This window comes from Melanerpes formicivorus, unplaced genomic scaffold (genome assembly GCF_026170545.1).
Source record: "Melanerpes formicivorus ecotype bairdi unplaced genomic scaffold, bMelFor1.0.p_v2 SCAF_54, whole genome shotgun sequence".
NCBI classification, from domain to species: domain Eukaryota; kingdom Metazoa; phylum Chordata; class Aves; order Piciformes; family Picidae; genus Melanerpes; species Melanerpes formicivorus.
The window spans coordinates 2,254,624-2,268,498 of record NW_027142406.1 but is presented as its reverse complement, the minus strand read 5'-3'; positions in this window follow the sequence as shown (position 1 = coordinate 2,268,498).

The window sequence follows — 13,875 nt, the reverse complement described above, 5'->3', positions numbered from 1 at the left end:
AATATAATTTTCCATATTTAACATGGCAAGTCAGTAATAAGAAAGACAAATATGACGGGATTGGCTGTTCCCCTTGCCATCTCAGCCTGCTCCTTCTCGCTGAGCTCATGTGGCTGTGAAACTCAAAAAAAAAACCCCAAAAAACCCCAAAGAACCACCACCAAAACGCTTGAACTTGCATCTCTCTCAAAATTTGTCACACTGACCTTGCTATGCAGTCAGAAAAATCGTTTCACCGAGAATCCTAGTCTAGAAAAATGAAGATAAATTAGCGCCTCAAGGGTAGAGTCCTCGTGGATGTTATTTAGAATAGAATGGGATGGGATGGGATGGGATGGGATGGGATAGGATAGGATAGGATAGGATAGGATAGGATAGGATAGGATAGGATAGGATAGGATAGGATAGGATAGGATAGGATAGGATAGACCAGGTTGGAAAAGACCTTCAAGATCACCAAGTCCAACCTATCACCCAACACCATCTCATCAACTAAACCATGGCACCAAGCACCCCATCCAGGCTCTTTCTAAACACCACCAGTGATGGTGACTCCACCACCTCCACGGGCAGCACATTCCAATGGCCAGTCTCTCAGGGAAGAACTTCTTCCTCACATCCAGCCTAAACCTCCCCTGGTACAGCTTGAGACTCTGTCCTCTTGTTCTGGTGCTGCTTGCCTGGGAGAAGAGACCAACCTCTGCCTGTCTACAACCTCCCTTCAGGGAGTTGTAGAGAGCAAGAAGGTCTCCCCTGAGCCTCCTCTTCTCCAGGCTAAGCAACCCCAGCTCCCTCAGCCTCTTCTCATAGGGCTGTGCTCCAGACCTCTCCCCATCTTTGTTGCCCTTTATTTCTTGTTTATTGTGGACCAAACTGTGGCACCTTGGTTTGTGGCTGCAGTGGGATTAGGCTGTGCCTTTAAAATTTAGCTACAGGTTTCAAGCAGAAAAGCAGTGGAAAAAAATATCAATAAATCACTATTGAGTGTAAAAAGGAAAACAAAAGATTACCCCCCAAAAAATCCATTGGATAAATGTCTGGGGTGAAAGGAGCTGTACCATAACTATTCTTCACTTTTCATTCCTTTTCTCTTCTCCTCTGATCTGTTCTGCTTTGCCGTGGAGAAGATAACACTTCTGTCTGGCCTTGAAATAAGCCTAACCTACTGCTTTTCTCTCAGCTTCTCTCTCTCTCTCGGTACAGGGGAATTTGGGAGGTTTGGGAGGGGTAAGGGGGGCAGTAGAGCAGGTTTTTGTGTTGTAAATCCTGGATATTTTGTACATACTCATTGCATTCCATTGTAGAGTGTAGTTTTTGCTTGTAAATACAGCTTCATTTGCTTCTAGCTGAGCTGCTCTGGCTGAAAGTTAGTGCTGGGGGAAATTTCTCCCCACCACAGGGGCTCTTCATGACATCAGTGAAACAGAGCTTAGCTGTCATCCTGTCTTTGCTTTTCCTCTTTTGGGTGTTGTGCATGTGTGACAGAGCAGTGATGGAGGCGTCCCTCTCCCCTCACCAAGCTATGGGATATATCCAAAACTGAAAATACAGTGTGCTCTCCTCCTTCCTGCAGCCAAGTATTGGCATGTTCCCTGCTGGTCTTAAATCTGTCAACAACCCACAATAGTTCTACTTTTCACTCAGAAACCAGTTTGCAGAGAAGAAATGCATGCTCACCCACAGAAGCCGCTCCAGAGGGGCCTCTCCTGGAACGAGCACTGCTGTTCACAGCGTGGTCAAAGGACAAACAGCCAGTCTTGTGCCCTCCTGGTGGTCCATGCAATGTCCTTGCCTGATGAAACAGCTGAGGGGCCCCACTCTAAAAGGCACATCACTGCCATTTCCATCCTTCCAGGCTTCATAACTCTCAAATCATAGAACCATTAAGGTGGGAAAAGACCTCTGAGATCATCAAGTCCCACCATCAACAACAGGCAACAAAGCTGGGGAGGGGTCTGAAGCACAAGCCCTATGAGGAGAGGCTGAGGGAGCTGGGGTTGCTTAGCCTGGAGAAGAGGAGGCTCAGGGAGAGACCTTCTTGCTCTCTACAACTACCTGAAGGGAGGTTGTGGCTAGGTGGGGGTTGGTCTCTTCTCCCAGGCAACCAGCACCAGAACAAGAGGACACAGTCTCAAGCTGCACCAGGGGAAGTTTAGGCTGGATGTTAGGAAGAAGTTCTTCCCAGAAAGAGAGATTGGCCATTGGAATGTGCTGCCCAGGGAGGTGGTGGAGTCACCATCCCTGGAGGTGTTTAGGAAGAGACTGGATGAGGCACTTGGTGCCATGGTTTAGTTGATTAGATGGTGTTGGGTGCTAGGTTGGACTTGGTGATCTCCAAGGTCTTTTCAAACCTGGTTAATTCTCTTCTCTTCTCTTCTCTTCTCTTCTCTTCTCTTCTCTTCTCTTCTCTTCTCTTCTCTTCTCTTCTCTTCTCTTCTCTTCTCTTCTCTTCTCTTCTCTTCTCTTCTCTTCTCTTCTCTTCTCTTCTCTTCTCTTCTCTTCTCTTCTCTTCTCTTCTCTTCTCTTCTCTTCTCTTCTCTTCTCTTCTCCCAACACCAGCATGCTCACCATGTCCTGAATTGTTATGTCTACATGTTTTTTGAACACCTCCAGGGATGGTGGCTCCACCACCTCCCTAGGCAGCCTGTTCTAGTCTTTCAGTAAAGGAATTTTTCCTAACATAGTCAACAAATCCTTTCCTTCAGAGAAGAGAAACTCCAATGTTTATAAACTCAATGTTTATAAACTCAATGTTTATAAGCTCCAATGTTTATAAATATCTGAGGGCTGGGTGCCAATAGGGAGGGGACAGGCTCTGCTCAGTTGCACCCCTGGGATAGTACAAGGGGTAATGGATATAAACTACAGCACAGGAGGTTCCACCTCAATATGAGGAGGAACTTCTTCACTGTGAAGGTCATGAAGCACTGGAACAGGCTGCCCAGAGAGGTTGTGGAGTCTCCTTCTCTGGAGACATTCAAGGCCCATCTGGATGTGTTCCTGTGTGACCTGTGCTAGATTCTGTGGTCCTGACCTGGCAGGGGGGTTGCACTCAATGATCTCTGGAGGTCCCTTCCAGCCCCTAGCTTCCTGTGATCCTCATTCTCTAGCCAAATAACTGCACAGGCTCTCGTAGTGAGCAGAGCAGGTTCAGCACAGAGGTGCCATGCACTGGTATACAAATCAAACAGCACAAACATGCAGTAAGTGTATTTAAGTCACTCCTGCAAAAGCATACAGGGAACTACCAGATACAGGAAACTACCAGAGCAGTCCACTGTTGATATCATATTTGTGTACTACACAGATAAGGAATTACTGGAATCACTACCAGCACTTATTAATACCACTGGGTGCTCTTCTTTTAACCAGGTACATGAAGTGGGGCAGAGGACAAAAAGCTGCACACTGCCTGCCCTCTGGCTTGTTCACAGCACAGCCATTCTTTTCCTGAGAAGCTTTCTAACACATCTTGTCTTAGTTTCATAGTTTCATAGTTTCATTCAGGGTTGGAAGGGACCACAAGGATCATCTAGTTCCAACCCCCCTGCCATGGGCAGGGACACCCCACACTAGATCAGGCTGGACAGAGCCTCATCCAGCCTGCTCTTAAACACCCCCAGGGAAGGGGCCTCGACCACCTCCCTGGACAACCCATTCCAGGCTCTCACCACTCTCATGGTGAAGAACCTCCTCCTCACATCTAGCCTGAATCTCCCCACCTCCAGCTTCATTCCATTCCCCCTAGTCCTATCACTACCTGAGATCCTGAGAAGTCCTTCCCCAGCCTTCCTGTAGGCCCCCTTCAGATACTGGAAGGCCACAATGAGGTCTCCTCGGAGCCTTCTCTTCTGCAGACTGTACAGCCCCAACTCCTTCAGTCTGTCCTCATAGGAGAGGTGCTCCAGCCCTCTGATCATCCTCGTGGCCCTTCTCTGGACACGTTCCAGCACCTCCACATCCCTCTTGTAATAGGGGCTCCAGAACTGGACACAGTACTCCAGGTGGGGTCTCACCAGGGCTGAGTAGAGGGGGAGGATCACCTCCCTCGACCTGCTAGCCACACTTCTCCTGATGCAGCCCAGGATCTGATTGGCTTTGCGGGCTGCAAGTGCACACTGAGAGCTCCTGGTGAGCTTCTTGTCCACCAGCACCCCCAAGTCTCTCTCCTCAGGGCTATCCTCCAGCCAGTCACTGCCCAGCCTGTATTTGTGCCTGGGATTGCCTCCACCCAGATGCAGGACCCTGCACTTGCTCTTATTGAACTTCATGAGGTTGGCTTGTGCCCACCTCTCCAGCCTGTCCAGGTCCCTCTGGATGGCCTCCCTTCCCTCCAGCGTGTCTGCTGCACCACACAGCTTGGTGTCATCAGCAAACTTGCTGAGGGTGCACTCAATGCCACTGTCCATGTCCCCCACAAAGATGTTGAACAAGACAGGTCCCAGGACTGATCCCTGAGGGACTCTGCTTGTCCCTGGCCTCCACTGGGACATGGAGCCATTGACAGCCACTCTTTGGGTGCGGCCATCAAGCCAGTTCCTTATCCATCTAGTGGTCCACCAATCAAACCCATGTGTCACCAGTTTGGAGACCAGGATGTGGTGTGGGACATCCCACATCCCTCTGGCCATATCTTTCCATCTCAGGTTTTGACTTCATTTGTTGAGAAAATGTTAACTTTCTCAGGATAGCTTACACAGAAAGGAGCAAAAGACAGATCTGGTCATGCACTCAGCTGTCTCCCAGTTAAGGAGAATGCCCTCTACTTTATTTCCTTTGATTTATTTCTGTTCCTCACAGTGCTTTCCATGCTCCTCATTTTATTTTAAGGCACTCTTGTAAACATATTCAAATTTCCTGTGCTGCAGCTTGCAGGAATAAAAGGATTTTTAAGGGTGATTCTTCTCTCACAGCTGAAGAGAACCAACTAATTTTTGACAGCACAAGAGAATGTATAAAATTTTCTCCTACATTCTTTAGCAGCATTCTCAGGGTAAAAGAAACCTGCCAGGTTTACTACTAATTTTTACACAGAATGACAGAATGATCCAGCTTGGAAAAGACCTTTGAGATCATCAAGTCCAACCTATCACCCAACACCATCTAATCAACTAACCCATGGCACCAAGTGCCTCATCCAGTCTCGTCCTAAACACCTCCAGTGATGGTGACTCCACCACCTCCCTGGGCAGCACATTCCAATGGCCAATCTCTCTTTCTGGGAAGAACTTCTTCCTAACATCCAGCCTAAACCTCCCCTGGCACAGCTTGAGACTGTGTCCTCTTGTTCTGGTGCTGGTTGCCTGGGAGAAGAGACCAACCCCCACCTGGCTACAACCTCCCTTCAGGTAGTTGCAGAGAGCAAGAAGGTCTCCCCTGAGCCTCCTCTTCTCCAGGCTAAGCAACCCCAGCTCCCTCAGCCTCTCCTCACAGGGCTGTGTTCTAAACCCCTCCCCAGCTTTGTTGCCCTTCTCTGGACACCTTCCAGCATCTCAACATCTTTCCTAAACTGAGTGGCCCAGAACTGGACACAGGACTCAAGGTGTGGCCTAACCAGTGCTGAGTCCAGGGGCACAATGACCTCCCTGCTCCTGCTGGCCACACTGTTCCTGATGCAGGTCACGATGCCATTGGCCTTCTTGGCCACCTGGGTACACTGCTGGCTCCTGTTCAGCCTACTATCCACCAGTACCCAGAGGTCCTTCTCTGCCTGGCTGCTCTCCAGCCACTCCAGCCTGTAGCACTGGTATAATTAGGCTGCTCTCCCATCCAGTGAGATCCGGACAGGCTGAGAGCTGGATGAAGGCAAACCTCATGAAGTTCAGTAAGGACAAAGTGTAGGGTGCTGCACCTGTGAAGGAATAACAGCAGGCACCAGGACAGGTTAGGCGCTGGCCTACTGCAGAGCAGGACTTGGAGTCCTAGTGGACAGGAAGCTATCCATGGGGCAGCAATGTGGCCTTGTGGCCAAGAGAGCCAATGGGATCCCGAGGTGCATCAGGAACAGTGTGGCCAGCAGGTCTGGGGAGGTTCTTCTCCCCCTCTACTCTGCCCTGCTGAGACCACTCCTGCAATCCTGTGTCCAGTTTGGGGCTCCCCAGTTCAAGAGAGACAGAGACCTGCTGGAAAGAATCCAACAGAGAGCCAGGAGGATGATTAGGAGACTTGAGCATCTCCCTTATGAAGAGAGACTGAGAGCCCTGGGGCTGTTTAGCCTGGAGAAGCCTGAGAGGGGATCTGATCAGTGTGTATAAATATCTGAGGGGTGGGTGTCAAATGGAGGGGGGCAAGCTCTTTTCAGTGGTGCACAGTGATAAGACAAGGAACAACAGGTTCAAGTTTGAACACAGAAGGTTTCACCTCAACATGATTCTGTGAAAACTTGAACTACAAATCCCAATTTGCCAACATCCCTGTGAAGCAGAATAGCACTGGAGGTCAAAGAAGTTAAGGAACTTCCCCTGATAATGAACAAGCATTCTGGAGTGGGAAAAAAAGGATTCATTCCATCTTAGCCTAAATGTTAAAGGCAAACAAATTCCCAAGCCTGCTGGCAATGGAAAAAGCCAGTCACACAGTTTCTGACTTCTTTAGAATGTCTCCTACAGAAGAGTGCAAAAGCTTGGGAGATGATAAAGTCAGATTTCTGACATTTAAAGCTCTTGCTAGGGAGCTGGCTGTTTAAAGTTCATTAACAATTCCTGTCATGGTGAGAAGCACAGAATCACTGAATTTCAGGGGCTGGAAGGGCCCCTGCAGTCCAAGCCCCCTGCCAGGGCAGGATCACCTACAGCAGATTACACAGCAGTTAGGATCTGCTCTTTCTCCTAATAAACATGAAAAATTAATAACATTGTTCAGTTCTGAAAGGGCTTAAGAGCTGGATAAAAATCATTAATGCAGCTTTATGTAAAGTTAAAGCTAAGGATGTAATTACTATGACCTTGGAAATAAAACCTGACATCTGAGCAAGGGTACATGACTGACTTCAAGTAGTATTTGGGGACAGAGGGATGTTCCAATCAGCTGCTTGGTTGAATGAAGCCACCAGGACCTTATCAATATCATCACTGGTCAGGCCACACCTTGAGTCCTGTGTCCAGTTCTGGGGCCCTCAGTTTAGGAAAGATGTTGACTTGCTGGAAGATGTCCAGAGAAGGGCAACAAAGCTGGGGAGGGGTTTGGAGCACAGCCCTGTGAGGAGAGGCTGAGGGAGCTGGGGTTGCTTAGCCTGGAGAAGAGGAGGCTCAGGGGAGACCTTCTTGCTCTCTACAACTTCTTGAAGGGAGGTTGTAGCCAGGTGGGGGTTGGTCTCTTCTTTCAGGCAACCTGTGGCAGAACAAGAGGACACAGTCTCAAGCTGTGCCAGGGGAGGTTTAGGCTGGATGTTAGGAAGAAGTTCTTCCTAGAAAGAGAGATTGGCCATTGGGATGTGCTGCCCAGGGAGGTGGTGGAGTCACCATCACTGGAGGTGTTTAAGAGGAGTCTGGATGGGGCACTTGGTGCCATGGTTTGATTGATTAGATGATGTTGGGTGATAGGTTGGACTCGATCTTGAAGGTCTTTTCCAACCTGGTTTATTCTATTCTATTCTATTCCATTCCATTCCATTCCATTCCATTCTATCATTTGTAGGAAATAAAACTGGGCAAACAAATGACAGCCTAGAAATGCACAAACAGGTTGTTCTAAAGCACCAATTTATCTTAGGACTATTCCAGGAACAGCAAATATGGTTATTCTTGGCCTCACAAACTGAAAAGGAGTCACATGCAAAGCAGGAACTGGAGAGGGACAAGGTAAGCCCATTTGTATACAGCAGGGTACACAGATGAAAGGTGGCTCTCAGTATGCTGACAAAGTAATAAGCAAAAATGCCCAAAAGTTGATAGGCAAATAAGAGCATTAGTATGACAGAAAAGAATGTTTAGCTTTCCTATCAAGACCCAGGAGCCTTCATATCAGGAAAGAATCATAGAACGGCTTAGGTTGGAAGGGACCTCACAGATCATCTACTCCAACCTCCCTGCCATGGGCAGGGATGCCTCCCAGCTAGACTCAGCTGCTCAAGGCCTCATCCAGCCTGGCCTTCAACACCCCCAGGGAGGAGGCATCAACAGCCTCCCTGGGCAGCCTGTTCCAGAGTCTCACCACCCTCAGACTGAAGAACTTCCTAAGATCCAGTCTAAACCTACTTTCCCCTCAGCTTCAGAGCATTCCCTCTTGTCTTCTTGATGGACAACCTTATGAAAAGTCCATCTCCAGCATTCCTGCAGGATGTCGTGGGGTTGGGACATTGAGGTGATGGAGTGGGTCCAGAGAAGGGGAACAAAGCTAGTGCTGGAGAACAAGTCTGGTGAGGAGCAGCTGAGGAGTCTGAGCGGAGACTTTCTGGCTCTCTGCAACTCCCTGAAAAGAGGTTGGAGCCAGTTGGGAGTCAGTCTCTTTATCCTATGAACAAGTGAAGGAAGGAGAGGGAGTGGTCTCAGGTCACACCAGGAGAGTTTCAGGCTGGACATTAGAAGAAACTTCTTAACTGAAAGGGTTCTCAAAGCCTGGAACAGGGGGAGGTAGTTGAATCCCCATCCCTGGATGTGTTTCAAAGAGGCAGAGGTGTGGCACTGAGGGACATGGTTTAGCCCCAGCCTTGGTAGAGTTAGAGAATGGTTGGACTTTGAAGGTCTTGAAGGACTTTCCCAACCAGAACCTGTGACTCTGTGATTGTAAATAAATTACAAAGCCTGTCACATAAACCTGGGCAGTCTGAAATCTTTTGCAGAGCCCCATGGTGGGCTGGGATTCCATAAAGTGATGATTTGCTCACCCTTCACAGAATCATAGAATGGTCCAGGCTAGAAGGGACCTCCAAAGGTCATCCAGTCCAACCTCCCTGCAGTCAGCAGGGACATCCCCAACTAGATCAGGCTGCCCAGGGCATCACTGAGCCTTACCTTGAATGTCTCCAGGGAAGGGGCCACAACCACCTCCCTGGGCAACCTCTTCCAAGTGTTCCACCACCCTCATAGTAAAGAACTTGTTCCTAACATCCAGTCTAAATCTGCCTTTCTCTAGTTTGAAGCCACTGCCCCTCATCCTGTCACTGCAGGCTTTTGCAAACAGTCTCTCTCCATCTTTCCTGTAGGCCCCCTTCAGGTACTGGAAGACTGCTATTAGATCTCCCTGAAGCCTCTTCTCCAGTCTGAACATCCCCAGCTCCCTCAGCCTATCCTCATAGCAGAGGTGCTCCAACCCACTGATAATCTTTGTGGCCCTCCTCTGGACCCCAAGAAGCTTGGGCAGAAGCCTGTGAGATACTCCTGTAACATACAAATGGAAACAACTCCTATCTTTGCAGCATTAATAACATTAATGTTTTCATTAAAAATTTGTCATCTTAATTCCACTTCTCCAAACAAATTTCACAGAATCACAGAATGTGAAGGGTTGGAAAGGATCTCAAAGGTCCAAGCCCCTGCCAGGGCAGGATCACCTAGAGTAAATTACAGATGCACAGTATCATAGGGCATTAGAGGTTGGAAGGGACCTCCAGAGATCATCGAGTCCAACCCCCCTGCCAAAGCAGGATCACCTAGGGAAGTCCACACATTAAGGCACCCAGGTGGGTTTGGAAAGTCTCCAGAGAAGGAGACTCCACAACCTCTCTGGGCAGCCTGCTCCAGTGCTCTGTCACCCTCATTGTAAAGAAGTTTCTCTTCATAGTGAGATGAACCTTTCTATATTCAAGCTTGAACCTGTTGTTCCTTGTCTTATTACTGTGCACCACTGAAATGAGCTTGGCCCCCTCCACTTGACACCCACCCCTCAGCTATTTATACATGCTGATCAGATCCCCTCTCAGGCTTCTCCAGACTCAACAGCCCCAGGGTTCTCAGTCTCTCTTCACAGGGGAGATGCTCAAGTCCCCTAAGCATCCTCCTGGCTCTCTGTTGGATACTTTCCAGCAGGTCTCTGTCTCTCTTGAACTGGGGAGCCCAAAACTGGACACACATATTGATGAGATCCTCTCTCAGCCTTCTCTTCTGCTATAGATTAATTTATGGCAGATTGTCCAACTGATCGCATTGTCTTCTTTCTGTTTTCTGCCAGTTCTTTTCCCAACAGGCATGTCACAACTGAACACAAAGAAGGTCTCTTCCAACCTGGTCTATTCTATTCTATTCTATTCTATTCTATTCTATTCTATTCTATTCTATTCTATTCTATTCTATTCTATTCTATTCCAAACATCAGACAATAAAACCAAACACTCTTACCTGAGGCTGGATTCTCCTATTTCTTCTCATTTGGAAACAAGAGCTACTGAAGAAGCTGAAATCACAGCAGCTCTGGCTGCATCTTTCTTTCCCCATAATGGCAAAGCTCCATATTTCAAACCTGTCCCCATCAAATCTCTTTCCTCCTCATTTAAACCTCGCTGCTGCCGTTGGGCTGATCCAGCTCAGCTGCACTGGTGCCCCTCTGTGAAGAACAGCAGGGGCTGATTGATGGGGTTTATGGGCTCAAATCACACGTTGTTTTCCCACAGCATTGACACCACCCAAATAATAATCCAAAGGAGCTGTGAATAGTAGCATCTTTGCTGACGTGCTAGGAAACCTTTGAGGACTTAGCACAAGCACAACATGTTCATCAATTAGGCTCAGCATGGTTGCAAAACCATCCCTTGAGGCACATTAAGGTGCATCAGTTGTTTTATTTTCTTTCTTCCTTATTGTTTTGGGTTGTTGGGGGTTTTTTTTCTTTCTTTTTCTTTCCTCTTTTTGAAAGCCACAGCCATAGCTTTAATCTCCTGCTATAAACATTGAGTCTCTAATGAAGGTAATTCAAAGGTAATTCAAAGGTAACTCAGAGTTTGACTGAGAATCCTAAAAGTCCCCCCGAGCATTTCACAGACTCACAGAATCAACCAGGTTGGAAGAGACCTCCAAGATCACCAAGTCCAACCAGTCACCCATCCCGAACTAATCAGCTAGACCATGGCACTAAGTGCCTCATCCAATCTCTTCTTAAACACCTCCAGAGATGCTGACCCCACCACCTCCCTGGGCAGCACATTCCAATGGCCAGTCTCTCTTGCTGGGAAGAACTTCTTTCTAAGATCATGCCTAAACTTCCCCCTGCACAGCTTGAGCCTGTGTCCTCTTGTCCTGGTGCTGGCTGCCTGGGAGCAGAGACCAACCCCTTCCTGGCTACAACCTTCCTTCAAGTAGTTGTAGACTCCCCTGAGCCTCCTCTTCTCCAGGCTGAGCAACCCCAGCTCCCTCAGCCTCTCCTCACAGGGCTGTGCTCCAGACCCCTCATGAGTTTTGTTGCCCTTCTCTGGATGCATTTGAGCATCTCAACATTTTTCTTGAATTGAGGGGCCCAGAACTGGACACAGTACCCAAGGTGTGGCCTCACAGCCATTTCCCTCACAGCTCCCCTTAGCCCTCAAAACTGCTTGCAATCTACTTCTAGGTAGTCCTGCCTCTGCTTAAATTTTAATCCTCTGTGTGCCCTGACAGCCTTTTAGATATTTCATTGGCAAAACAAATGCTTGCAGCAGGAACAAATAGACAAAATATTATCATAGAATCAATAAGGTTGGAAAAGACCTTGGAGATCACCAAGTCCAACCTATCACCCAACACCTCATGACTACTAAACCATGGCTCCAAGTGCCACAACCAATCTCTTTTTGTACACATCCAGAGATGGTGACTCCACCACCTCCCTGGGCAGCACATCCCAATGGCTAACAACTCTCTCTGGGAAGACAGAAGCTTAACCTCAGCATGATGGGAGAGAATACAGAACCTAATGGGTACATGAGGCAGATAGGCAGGTGTACAAGGTGTGGGGTTACAATGACAAAGGCAGACAAAAAAGAAGAGTGTGGAGGATATTTATACCTACATTTCAATATTTGAAGGGGACTTATAGGAAGGCTGGAGAAGAACTGTTTAGAAGGGCTTGGAGTGATAGGACAAGGGGCAATGGTTTGAAATTGGAGCAGAGCATATTTAGGTTGGACATAAGGAGGAAGTTCTTTACAATTGGAGTGCTGAAATACTGGAATGGGTTGTCCAGGGGTATGGTTGAGACCCCAACCCTCAAGACATTCAAGATTGGACTTGATGTGGCCCTGGCCAGTCTGGTCTTACTTGGAGGTGTCCCTGCTGACTGCAGGGGGATTGGGCAAGATGGCCTTTGATGGTCCCTTCCAACACATTGTAATCAGTGAAGCTTGGCAGACCTCCTTGTTCCACCTCTGATGTTGCTGTGCATCATTGGCTGGCAACCACTGACCTAGCGAGGCATTTCTCAGTGCCTGGACACTACAGGAAACCTCTGGGATTCAGACTGCAGCCTGCATTTCAAAAGCTGTCACTAAACTGAGCAGTCAACTATGACTTGAATAACATGTGGCTAAGGCAACACCTCTGTGGGGGAGATGTGACATCACTAGCAGTCTGAGGCATGGATTCAGTAAGGTACTTCAGCACACAGTAAGTCTGAAGTATGCAACTTCCTGCCTTGCTCTTTTCTCCTGCCCTCAGCTCTCTGACACCCTTCTGCTGTTGCTGTGAACTGCTAACCACATGGCCTAGCCGGCTCCATGTGGTTCCAGACATCTAAGGGGACTGCATCCAAAGAGAATCCATCTTCCATCCAGAGAATCCTTTGCCAGCTGCATCTGGTTTTGTATGCAATTTTATTTACCCCTTTTCCTTACACCTCTGTAACCTTCCTTTTAATTAAATACCTTTTGTTTTTGGTTAAACTTAACCTTTTGTACTTCCAAATTGCTGCAAGACTGTTCTTTTGTTGGTTTACCTCTCCTCTTCTTGCCTAGTTTTCTTTCCCTACTGAGAAAAGGGGAGAGGGGAGGCAACCTTAAATCTGTTCCACTGGGGCTCCAGGAAAAGCTTAAACAGCTCCACTCATAATTCCTTTTTCTCTTACAGGGAGATGAAGAGAAAGCATGAAGAGAGTGCAAAGAAGCTGCTGCAGTATGTGCTGGCTAACATGTCTCAAGAAGGACATGGACCAAAATTCAGGAGTAAGGCACAGTTCCTGCTAAGGAACAAGCTGGATGTGATGTGTGGAGGATGGAATGGCTCGCATCACTTCAGTACCATACTTCCCCACTCTTTTAGGAGCAGCTGGGAAAATCTGCCTCCAAATTTATTTGGCAAGAAAAATGAATCAAATAAAAGGAAAAGGAAAAGGAAAAGGAAAAGGAAAAGGAAAAAGGAAAAGGAAAAGGAAAAGGGAAAAGGAAAAGGAAAAGGAAAAGGGAAAAGGAAAAGGAAAAGGAAAAGGAAAAGGAAAAAGGAAAAGGAATAAAAAGAAAAAATAAAAAGGAAAAATAAAAGAAAAAAACAAGGGAAAGGAATAAGGAAAAAGAAAAAGGAAAAGAAAAAAACAAGAAAAAGGAATAAGAAAAAAGAAAAAAAGAAAAAATAAAAAAGAAAAAGGGAAAAGGAAAAAGGAAAAAGGAAAAAATAAAAAAATAAAAAAAAGAAAAAAGAAAACATAAAAAGGAAAAAGGAAAAGAAAAATAGAAAAATAGAAAGGAAAAGAGAAAGGAAAAGAGAAGAAAAGGAGGAAAAGGAAAAGGAGGAAAAGGAAAGGAGGAGGAAAAGGAAAAGGAGGAAAAGGAGGAAAAGGAAAAGGAGGAAAAGGAAAAGGAGGAAAAGGAAAAGGAGGAAAAGGAAAAGGAGGAAAAGAAAAAGAAAAAGAAAAAAGAGAAAGAAAAAGAAAAAAAGAAAGAAAAAGAGAAAGAAAAAGAAAAAGAAAAAAAAAAGAAAAAGGAAAAGGAAAAGGAAAAGGAAAAGGAAAAGAAAAGAAAAAGAAAAAGAAAAAGAAAAA